Here is a 10,448-nt window from a genome sequence, read left to right on the forward strand (position 1 = left end):
AATTTAAACATCATGGAGGGCATGGATGGTTTGGGATTGTGCTGATTTTTCTGTGATTTTCGTTTTTTTGGCCTGTTGTTGTGGCCTTTTCACCAGGGGTAGTGAGTGTTGCATGGGCCTAGTCTTTCTGTGGGGTGTCTTGAATTTAAACATCATGGAGGGCCTGGATGGTTTGGGATTGTGCTGATTTTTCTGTGATTTTCGTTTTTTTGGCCTGTTGTTGTGGCCTTTTCACCAGGGGTAGTGAGTGTTGCCTGGGCCTAGTCTTTCTGTGGGGTGTCTTGAATTTAAACATCATGGAGGGCCTGGATGGTTTGGGATTGTGCTGATTTTTCTGTGTTTTTCGATTTTTTGGCCTGTTGTCGTGGCCATTTCACCAGGGGTAGTGAGTGTTGCATGGGCCTAGTCTTTCTGTGGGGTGTCTTGAATTTAAACATCATGGAGGGCCTGGATGGTTTGGGATTGTGCTGATTTTTCTGTGATTTTCGTTTGTTTGGCCTGTTGTGGCCTTTTCACCGGGGGTAGTGAGTGTTGCATGGGCCTAGTCTTTCTGTGGGGTGTCTTGAATTTCAACATCATGGAGATCATGGGATTGTGCTGATTTTTCTGTGTTTTTTCGATTTTGTGGGGGTGTATAACTGAACTGATGTTCCTCTGTCTTCCATTGCTTTTAGGTGCACAAGACTCAAGAGAACCACCAGTGCCAGGAAGAAGTCCTACAGCGGTGTGTGTGTGCAGCATAACGTCACGCGACGTCACGTCTGGCCACAGACAACTCTGCAACTTGTGCAACTGCGGCCTGCTGTTCTGACCTGCTCTGAAGAAGATGGCCCCAAAAAAAGTTCCCCGTAGCTCCTCTAGCAAGAAAGCTGCCAGTAAGGAGCAGAAGAAGCAAGTTACCAAGGAGGCTGGTGTGCCGCCCACCTCGTTTTTTGGGAGTAAAAAAAAAAGTACGCCTGCAGCACCAGCGGGATCTGCTGGGGACCAAGCTGGGAGCAGCACCCCCGCTCCATTGGCTCAGTGCCGCCACCACCACCACCACGCCAACTTAAGTCCAAGCCCTTGAGTGCTGCAGAGGCAATCAGTGTACTTCTTCAATCAACATCGACCAGTGATGTTGGCTCATCGCAAGAAAGTAGCAGCAATGTCCCTGAATCAACACAGGTTGTTGTAACTCATCTGACAAGTGTTGAACAACCACAGCCGCAACAACAACCACATGTGCAAGTACAAGCCCAAGTACATGTGGAAGGAGAGGCAGCGCAAGGAGATGCGCAAGCAGAGGTGCATGGAGGGTCACAAGTGCCCACAATAGTTGTTCCTCCCGAAGCAGGGGCACATCAGGAAATTGACAATCAAGCCGAGGTATCATTTGAGGAAGCCACTCCTCCTGATGATCATTCATTGTCTTCCACATCCCTAGCAAGGAAAAGATCAAGGGGGGTGTCTACATCTTCTTCAAGCCCACCTCCTTCTGATGATATGGATGAAAATTGGGAACCACCACGGCCGTCTGAGAGTGAGGCACACCATGATCTGACAAAGGTACTTAAGCGTAAAAGGAAGGTCGTTGAAAAACTCATAGTTATGGAGTGTGATGAGGCTCAACAAGAAGTGGCGGATACTGCTGCTGATGAAGGCTCTCACGACGACGACCCAGTCATCATAAAGGTCACTGCAGCCCCAGCGGGCATGCAGCAAAGAGACATTTTGACCCTAGCCCGAGAAGCTGCTGAGGGTGATGATGATGTCGACGAGGAGGCAATGGAAATACAACAATCATTGGAGTTAACTAGTACACCAACACGTACCGCTTCCATATTTCTTCCTCGCCAGAAGGGACCTCCATCCACCTCGACCTCAATTAGTGGTGGTGAAAGTGCACAACGTACTAAAGTTCGGGAATCCACATCCTCCACTTCATCTGGCATTAGCAGCAAGACCACCGCCACCAGTATCGCCGCCTCCTCCGGCCCCCACAGACAATTCAAGTCCCCAGCTTGGGACTTCTTTAGTGTTTGCCCAAAAAGGGAAAACTTCGCCATTTGTAGCATTTGTAAGGTTGCAGTTAGTCGTGGTAAGTTTGGTACCAACTATGGTACCGGAGGCCAGAGAGGTCATCTTAAGAGACAGCACACTGTCCAATGGTTTGCGCTCCTACAGGCGATCAAGGAAGCCCGAATTGCACGTAATGAAAACGTTGATTTTTCATCTGATGATGACGAGGAGGAAGAAGACGTGTCAAACACTTCACTTACACCCTGTACCCCTGTCAGCAGCACACCCCATGTGAGCCACACTAAGAGTGTGGGAGAGAGTGAGACACCAATGCGAAAAAGTTCATCAGCGAGCTCAACTGGGTCGAAGATATCATCATCATCATCCCGTAAATGCTTGGTCCAGGGCAACATTAAAAAGATGTTGTTTACAGAAGCGCAATATGAACGCAACCACCCACTGACGCGTCTGTATAACACTAAGCTGGCTAGAATGCTAGCTCTGGACCTTCTCCCTTTTTCTTTTGTAGAAGGGGTTGGTTTTCGAGAATTAGTGGCAGCGCTCTGCCCTAAATGGAAGGTTCCTAGCCGGTTCTATTTTGCCAGAGTTGCGGTTCCAGCACTACATGAAGATGTGCTGGAGGTGATTGGGGCAGCTTTGCAGAAGAGTGCTGTTCACACTAAACATCTGACAACAGACATGTGGACCAGTGGCGCAGGCGCTGATTACATGTGCATCACTGCACACTGGGTCTCTTTTTCAGGGGTTAAAGCAAAGTTAAATGCAGGTGTTGACCCGGGCCAAGTTTTTAAAGCTGCTCGGAAACATGCATCACTAGCCATGTTTGATGTGGAGAAACGTCACACAGCACAAAACATTTTGGATGAGTTTAACACAAAGGTCCTTCACTGGCTGTCCCCCAAAAAACACCAGATTGGTTATGTTTCCACGGATAATGGCGCCAATGTAGTTAAGGCCATGGAGCTGGGTCGCTATTTCAGAGTGCCGTGTTTGGCGCACTGTATAAACCTGGTTGTTAAAAAATTCTATAGTGATAAAGACAGCCCAGCGTACGAGGTAGTTGACACCTGCCGAAAAATGTGCAACCATTTCAGCCATTCTTTTAAGGCCCGGAAGCATCTGAGGAGCCTGCTACATGGACGTCGAATGCCAGTGAAAGCACTCATCCAGGAGGTGGCAACACGTTGGAACTCAACCTTCTACATGCTTGGGCGTCTGTATGAGCAGTATACAGTACTCGATCACTATTTCTTAAAGCAGGGTACAGCTCACAAGGACCTGAGGATGGATGCGGCGCAATGGGAAATAGTTAAAAGCCTGACACACATGCTTCGTCCTTTTGAGGTCTTCACGCGTGCAGTCAGCAAGGAGGACTGTAATTTGGGAAAAGCTATCCCATTGTTGTACATGCTGGAGCACCAACTGAAGGCGGTGTCTTCTGTGTTTCAAACAAATGAAAAAAACCAAGACCCTTTTGTTTTGTCGGAGAAATTATTAGAGCACCTACAAGGTGATGAACGTCTTAAAATGATCCACTCATATCAGCATTACATTTGTGCTACTATTCTGGATCCACGCTACAAAAAGGCGCTGGCAGGCCGAGCATTCTTTCCTTTTGCTGATGAAGATGTTACAAAGTACAAACGTTGGCTAGTCTTGTCAGCCAAGAGGTTTGAAAGAGAACGGCAGCTCATTGAAGGAAAAGGCAGTACATCAGCATCAGCAGGCCATCCCCAGTCAAAACAATCCACTTCTGTACCTGTGGCTGTGGCACAAGTGACCTCTCAGCCGTTAAAGACACCGGCAACCGGATCATCTGCACCAGACACAACAGTAACATTGGATGCAGAAGAGGATTGGCTAACTTGGCTTGGGTTTGGTTCTCAAAAGGTCACAGCAACAGCTGAGCAAAGTGGAGGAACCTTGGAGGAGGACCTTGAGTCGATGGTGTAGGACTATCTGAATGACTCAACAGAGGTCTATGTTAATGCTGACCCATTGGCGTATTGGCATGGGAAAAAAGAATTGTGGCCACAGCTCTCCAACCTGGCTTTAAACTACTTGTCTTGCCCACTCGCAAGCGTGTCTTCTGAACGTGTTTTCAGTGCTGCTGGTGGCATTGTAACTCCCAAACGGAGCCGACTCTCGCCCAAAAATGTGGAGAGGTTAACAATGATCAAGATGAATCAGCTCCTCATACCACCAGATTACAAAGTACGAGAAAGCACGCCGGATGAAGACGAGGTGGACAGCAACGTAGATGAGGGAATTTCTTCTCTGTTAGGTGACACTGAGCTCACCCTGCCTGAATTCGCAGAGTATGATGACAAAGCCTTATTCTTATTCCTGGACCCTGACACCGAGCCCTGAAAATGAGACAATGAATCAATAACTTTCTTTTTCATCCTTATTCACTTTTATTCCTGTGTGTCTGTCTTTCTTTGTTGTGCACAGTTAATATAATTCAAACTTTAATCACCTAATCACAAAAACAAGCCCCTGAGCAGAACTGTCTTCACTTGTTTGCTTATTGATTTGAAGGTGCCGCAGTCTGCATTCCTCAGGTTCCCAAGTTCAGAAGAACATGCTCTTCTATCCTCCTCCTCCAGACTCCTATTTCCATCAAAGCAGAGGGCTGGATTACGCCCAATGAAGAAAAACTCAGCACTGGTTGGGGTGTTCTACTTCTTTGCGGGTGAGTTGACGGCTCTGGGGCCATTGCTGGGAAGCTCTAATACCGGATAAAAGTGGTTTAGACCAAATCGGAGGCGGAATTTTTTGTGTGTTTTTGCTGACTTCCTTGCCTTTGATGTGCTCTTTGGGGGGGTTCCGGGTGTTTGTGGGTGAGTTTTGGGGTCTGGGAGCAATGCTGGGACAGTCTAATCTTGATTGCATTTGCTTTTCAGGAAATCCGTGGTGGAAAACCGGAGTTATGGCCTAGCTGCACAGCGCGTTTGGACCGAAGGACGAGAAATATTGTAAGTATGAGATTTTCCTTTTTGTCTGTTTGGGGGTCTTGTGCTTTTTGGCGGGTGGGTTGGCGAGTCTTGGGGAATTCCTGGGAAGGTCTAATACCGGATAGAAGGGGTTGGGGCAAAATCCACGCTGATTTATTTTTGTTGCTATTTCTGACATTTTGCTCAATGTAGCGTTTTCGGGGGTATGTTTGGGGGGCTTCCTGGTGTTTGTGGGTGGGTTTCGGGGTCTGGGAGCACTGCTGGCTATGGATACTTTAGTTTGCAAGAGGTTTGAAGCAAATCCATGGTGGCAGAGGGGAGTTAGGGCCTAGCTGCAGAGCGCGCGCGGAGTGATTTGGGAAATTGGCAAAAAAATGACTAAGTCCCGATTTTTGTACTTTTGCTTTTTGGCTGTTTGGGAGTCTTCTACTCGTTTTCTCCTGGGTTGATTGCTCTGGGGCCATTGCTGGGAAGCTCTAATACCGGACAAAAGTGGTTTGGACCAAATCGGAGGAGGAATTTATTTTGTGTTTTTGCTGACTTGCTTGCCTTTGAGGTGCTCTTTGGGGGGGTTCCGGGTGTTTGTGGGTGAGTTTTGGGGTCTGGGAGCACTGCCTGGACAGTCTAATCTTGATTGCATTTGCTTTTCAGGAAATCCGTGGTGGAAAACTGGAGTTATGGCCTAGCTGCACAGCGCGTTTGGACCGAAAGCCGAGAAATATTGTAAGTATGAGATTTTCCTTTTTGGCTGTTTGGGGGTGTTGTGCTTTTTGGCGGGTGGGTTGGCGGGTCTTGGGGCATTCCTGGGAAGGTCTAATACCGGATAGAAGGGGTTGGGACAAAATCCACGCTGATTTTTTGTGTGCTATTTCTGACATTTTGCTCAATGTAGCATTTTCGGGGCCTGTTTGGGGGGCTTCCTGGTGTTTGTGGGTGGGTTTCGGGGTCTGGGAGCACTGCTGGCTATGGATACTTTAGTTTGCAAGAGGTTTGAAGCAAATCCATGGTGGCAGAGGGGAGTTAGGGCCTAGCTGCAGAGCGCGCGCGGAGTGATTTGGGAAACTGGCAAAAAAATGACTAAGTCCCCATTTTTGTACTTTTGCTTTTTGGCTGTTTGGGGGTCTTCTACTCGTTTTCTCCTGGGTTGACGGCTCTGGGGCCATTGCTGGGAAGCTCTAATACCGGATAAAAGTGGTTTGGACCAAATCGGAGGTGGAATTATTTTTGTGTTTTTGCTGACTTGCTTGCCTTTGAGGTGCTCTTTGGGGGGGTTCCGGGTGTTTGTCGGTGTGTTTTGGGGTCTGGGAGCATTGCCAGGACAGTCTAATCTTGATTGCATTTGCTTTTCAAGAAATCCGTGGTGGAAAACTGGAGTTATGGCCTAGCTGCACAGCGCGTTTGGACCGAAGGCCGAGAAATATTGTAAGTATGAGATTTTCCTTTTTGGCTGTTTGGGGGTGTTGTGCTTTTTGGCGGGTGGGTTGGCGGGTCTTGGGGCATTCCTGGGAAGGTCTAATACCGGATAGAAGGGGTTGGGACAAAATCCACGCTGATTTATTTGTTGCTATTTCTGACATTTTTCTCAATGTAGCGTTTTCGGCGGCCTGTTTGGGGGGCTTCCTGGTGTTTGTGGGTGGGTTTCGGGGTCTGGGAGCACTGCTGGCTATGGATACTTTAGTTTGCAAGAGGTTTGAAGCAAATCCATGGTGGCAGAGGGGAGTTAGGGCCTAGCTGCAAAGCGCACGCGGAGTGATTTGGGAAATCGGCAAAAAATTACTAAGTCCCCATTTTTGTACTTTTGCTTTTTGGCTGTTTGGGGGTCTTCTACTCGTTTTTTCCTGGGTTGACGGCTCTGGGGCCATTGCTGGGAAGCTCTAATACCGGATAAAAGTGGTTTGGACCAAATCGGAGGCGGAAATTTTTGTGTGTTTTTGCTGGCTTGCTTGCCTTTGAGGTGCTCTTTGGGGGGGTTCCGGGTGTTTGTGGGTGAGTTTTGGGGTCTGGGAGCACTGCTGGGACAGTCTAATCTTGATTGCATTTGCTTTTCAGGAAATCCGTGGTGGAAAACTGGAGTTATGGCCTAGCTGCACAGCGCGTTTGGACCGAAGGCCGAGAAATATTGTAAGTATGAGATTTTCCTTTTTGGCTGTTTGGGGGTGTTGTGCTTTTTGGCGGGTGGGTTGGCGGGTCTTGGGGCATTCCTGGGAAGGTCTAATACCGGATAGAAGGGGTTGGGACAAAATCCACGCTGATTTATTTGTTGCTATTTCTGACATTTTTGCTCAATGTAGCATTTTCGGGGGCCTGTTTGGGGGGCTTCCTGGTTTTTGTGGGTGGGTTTCGGGGTCTGGGAGCACTGCTGGCTATGGATACTTTAGTTTGTAAGCGGTTTGAAGCAAATCCATGGTGGCAGAGGGGAGTTAGGGCCTAGCTGCAGAGCGCACGCGGAGTGATTTGGGAAATCGGCAAAAAAATGACTAAGTCCCCATTTTTGTACTTTTGCTTTTTGGCTGTTTGGGGGTCTTCTACTCATTTTCTCCTGGGTTGACGGCTCTGGGGCCATTGCTGGGAAGCTCTAATACCGGATAAAAGTGGTTTAGACCAAATCGGAGGCAGAAATTTTTTTGTGTTTTTGCTGACTTGCTTGCCTTTGAGGTGCTCTTTGGGGGGGTACCGGGTGTTTGTAGGTGTGTTTTGGGGTCTGGGAGCACTGCTGGGACAGTCTAATCTTGATTGCATTTGCTTTTCAAGAAATCAGTGGTGGAAAACTGGAGTTATGGCCTAGCTGCACAGCGCGTTTGGACCGAAGGCCGAGAAATATTGTAAGTATGAGATTTTCCTTTTTGGCTGTTTGGGGGTGTTGTGCATTTTGGCGGGTGGGTTGGCGGGTCTTGGGCCATTCCTGGGAAGGTCTTATACCGGATAGAAGTGGTTGGGACAAAATCCATAAGGAAAAGCCTTTTGGCACTTTTTGTAAATTAGGGTTCGTTAGGGTTAGCCCTAGCAGCAGAATTGCATGTGTTTCGGGGTGTTCTAGATTTTTGCAACTGAGTTCTGGGGTCTTAGAGCACTCGTGAGAATGTGTAATTTTGGTTGCAAGTCATTTGAAGAAAATCCATGGTGGGAAAGGGGGGATTTGGCATAGTTAAAAAAAGCCTCTGCCACTATTCTTAACTTAGGGCTTGTTAGGGTTAGCAGTATTTCTATTGCATGTGTTTGGGTGGGGGGGTTTTCGAGTCTTGGAGCGATGCTGGCTATGGATACTTTTGCTTGCTTGCAAGTAGTTTGAATACAATCCACGGTGGGTAAGGGGGTATTTGGGCCTACTTTTACTTTCAAAGTACGTTTTGTCACCAGTTTTCTGCTAGGCCTCGTTTTTTGAGATCTGATTGGGGGTCTTCTACATTTTTGCGACTGGCTTTAGTAAGGGTTTGGGTGGGAGCACTGCTGGGAAGGTCTAATTTTGTTCTAAAACACAGTTTACAGTACACCTAGCTTGAGGGGAAAGATCCGCTAAATTAATTTGCCCATACTTATTTATCCTTCAAAAGGTGACTCAGACAGAGTACGCACTTTCAAAAATATTGTACTGTCTATTAGGAAAATCAGAGTGTGACTTTTTGCACTACACAGCGTACATACCTTATATTTATTTATCAGTGCTGTTTTTCGTTCAATAATTACAGGCCAGGTTTCAGTCTGTGCAATGGGGAAAAAAGGATGGAGTCAGGCTTCACATTAGCGAGCCGCAATTCAGCATCCGCCAGGCAGGCAGTGGACAGGGTGTCTTCTGGTCACCAACATTGATGGACGAAGCGTCAGCTGGAATGGAGGAGTGCCGCTAATAAGAGGAATTGTTTGCTGCATGCAGCTTACTTACCAAATTCAACAGGAGGACAACTACAACAACATACAGACAGATACAGTATCCATTCTTTTCTTCTATGAGTGTGACTGCATTTCTTGGATCTCTCTCTGCTTCTAAATTGATTCCTACAGCCATTCTATAGGTTTTACTTCGGCTATTTTTTAAACCTAATTTAATGCAGCCCTGTACTGTCGCATTCTGTCATTCACGGTTGTCGAAAGTACTACTTACTTTTCAGTAACAATGCATTCAGTAGTGCATGCACTTCCTTTATGTCACGTAAAAGATTTATGGTTAGCTTTGTACCCAAAAATGTCTTTATGTTCAATTATTGTTTGTCCATGCTGTGCTTTTTTTTTTCTCTCAACAAAACCTACCCAAAAAGAAACCCCCATTTCCATCCATTTTACAAACCCTAACCCTCTTCCCCCAGGCTGTGTGGTTTTGCTTGATCTTTGACTAAATGACATCAATAATTCCACACACTTGCTGGGGAGGATAAGGTCATAGCAACAGGCTTGTGAAGGAATCCGAGGATATATTCTAGACTTACTCAGCTTCAGTACTATTTCTTGTAGTAGTAGCCAATGTCAAAGAAATCCTACACAAGTACACGTTATAATATCAATACTTTACCATTTGTTAGGCTACATTGTGGCACTGTTCTAGTCTAGTGTACTGTCACCTGCTATATTCTCTATCGTACCGTTGTAATGCTACAGTAAGGACAAACCAGGTTTCATTTTCTTTTTTTCCATAGCCAGGCAACTGCCACTGTGTCACACCACTAGTACCACCGCAATGAGGAGGACATTTCATCCGCCCTGGATTGACAACCTTAATCGCCATTTCCCGTGGAGCCAGCCCTGGGCCTAGCCCTACTTTCAAACACAAATTACAGGTAAGATAAGCGTTTGGTTGGAGGTAGTATAATGGAGTATTAGGAGAGACGAGAGATTGACGGTAGTACTACTAAAGTCCTAGGACTATTCAGGAAAACAAACTTACTGTTAAACCCCCACCCACCAGACTCAAAAGCAGTAAAAAACAGGTATGGTCAGATAAAGTTTCAAAAAGTATATTTTTATAGCCCTAACAAAATAATCTCCCGCAAGACCCTCCCTAACCCCAACGATTGTCCTTCAAAAGTCCCAAAAAACCCAACTCCCAATTCCCACCCCCAAAAGTCTCTAAAAAAGGGGCAAGGGACACTACGGCAGGGTGCTGTAGACTTTAGCGGCCAGGGCATCATGATCCTTGTGGAGGGTGGCATGGTCGAAGCGGAGGCCCTCCACCAAGTTCTTATAGCGTAGGATCTCCTGATCCAGGTAGGGCACTCTGAGGCATAAGCGGCGCCGGCGTGCCTTGCAAATCCTGTGGGGGGCAGCTGCTGTCTTTGCTGCTCGGCGGTGGCGTTTGGCTTTGGTAGCCAGGCTCCGTACCGCTGAAGCACTGCGCTGGCTGGCAGCCCTTGGGGACATGGAGGAGGATGCAGGTGTCTCAGTGGATGTTGTTGTAGTACCAGACTGTGTCTCCTCCTCCTCCAGGGCCACCAGCCGCCGATATTCTGCGACAGTGGCATCCAGCCTCCGTTGCCGGGCCAT

The sequence above is a fragment of the Lissotriton vulgaris genome, chromosome 9 (assembly GCF_964263255.1).
Source record: "Lissotriton vulgaris chromosome 9, aLisVul1.2, whole genome shotgun sequence".
Lineage (NCBI taxonomy): Eukaryota > Metazoa > Chordata > Amphibia > Caudata > Salamandridae > Lissotriton > Lissotriton vulgaris.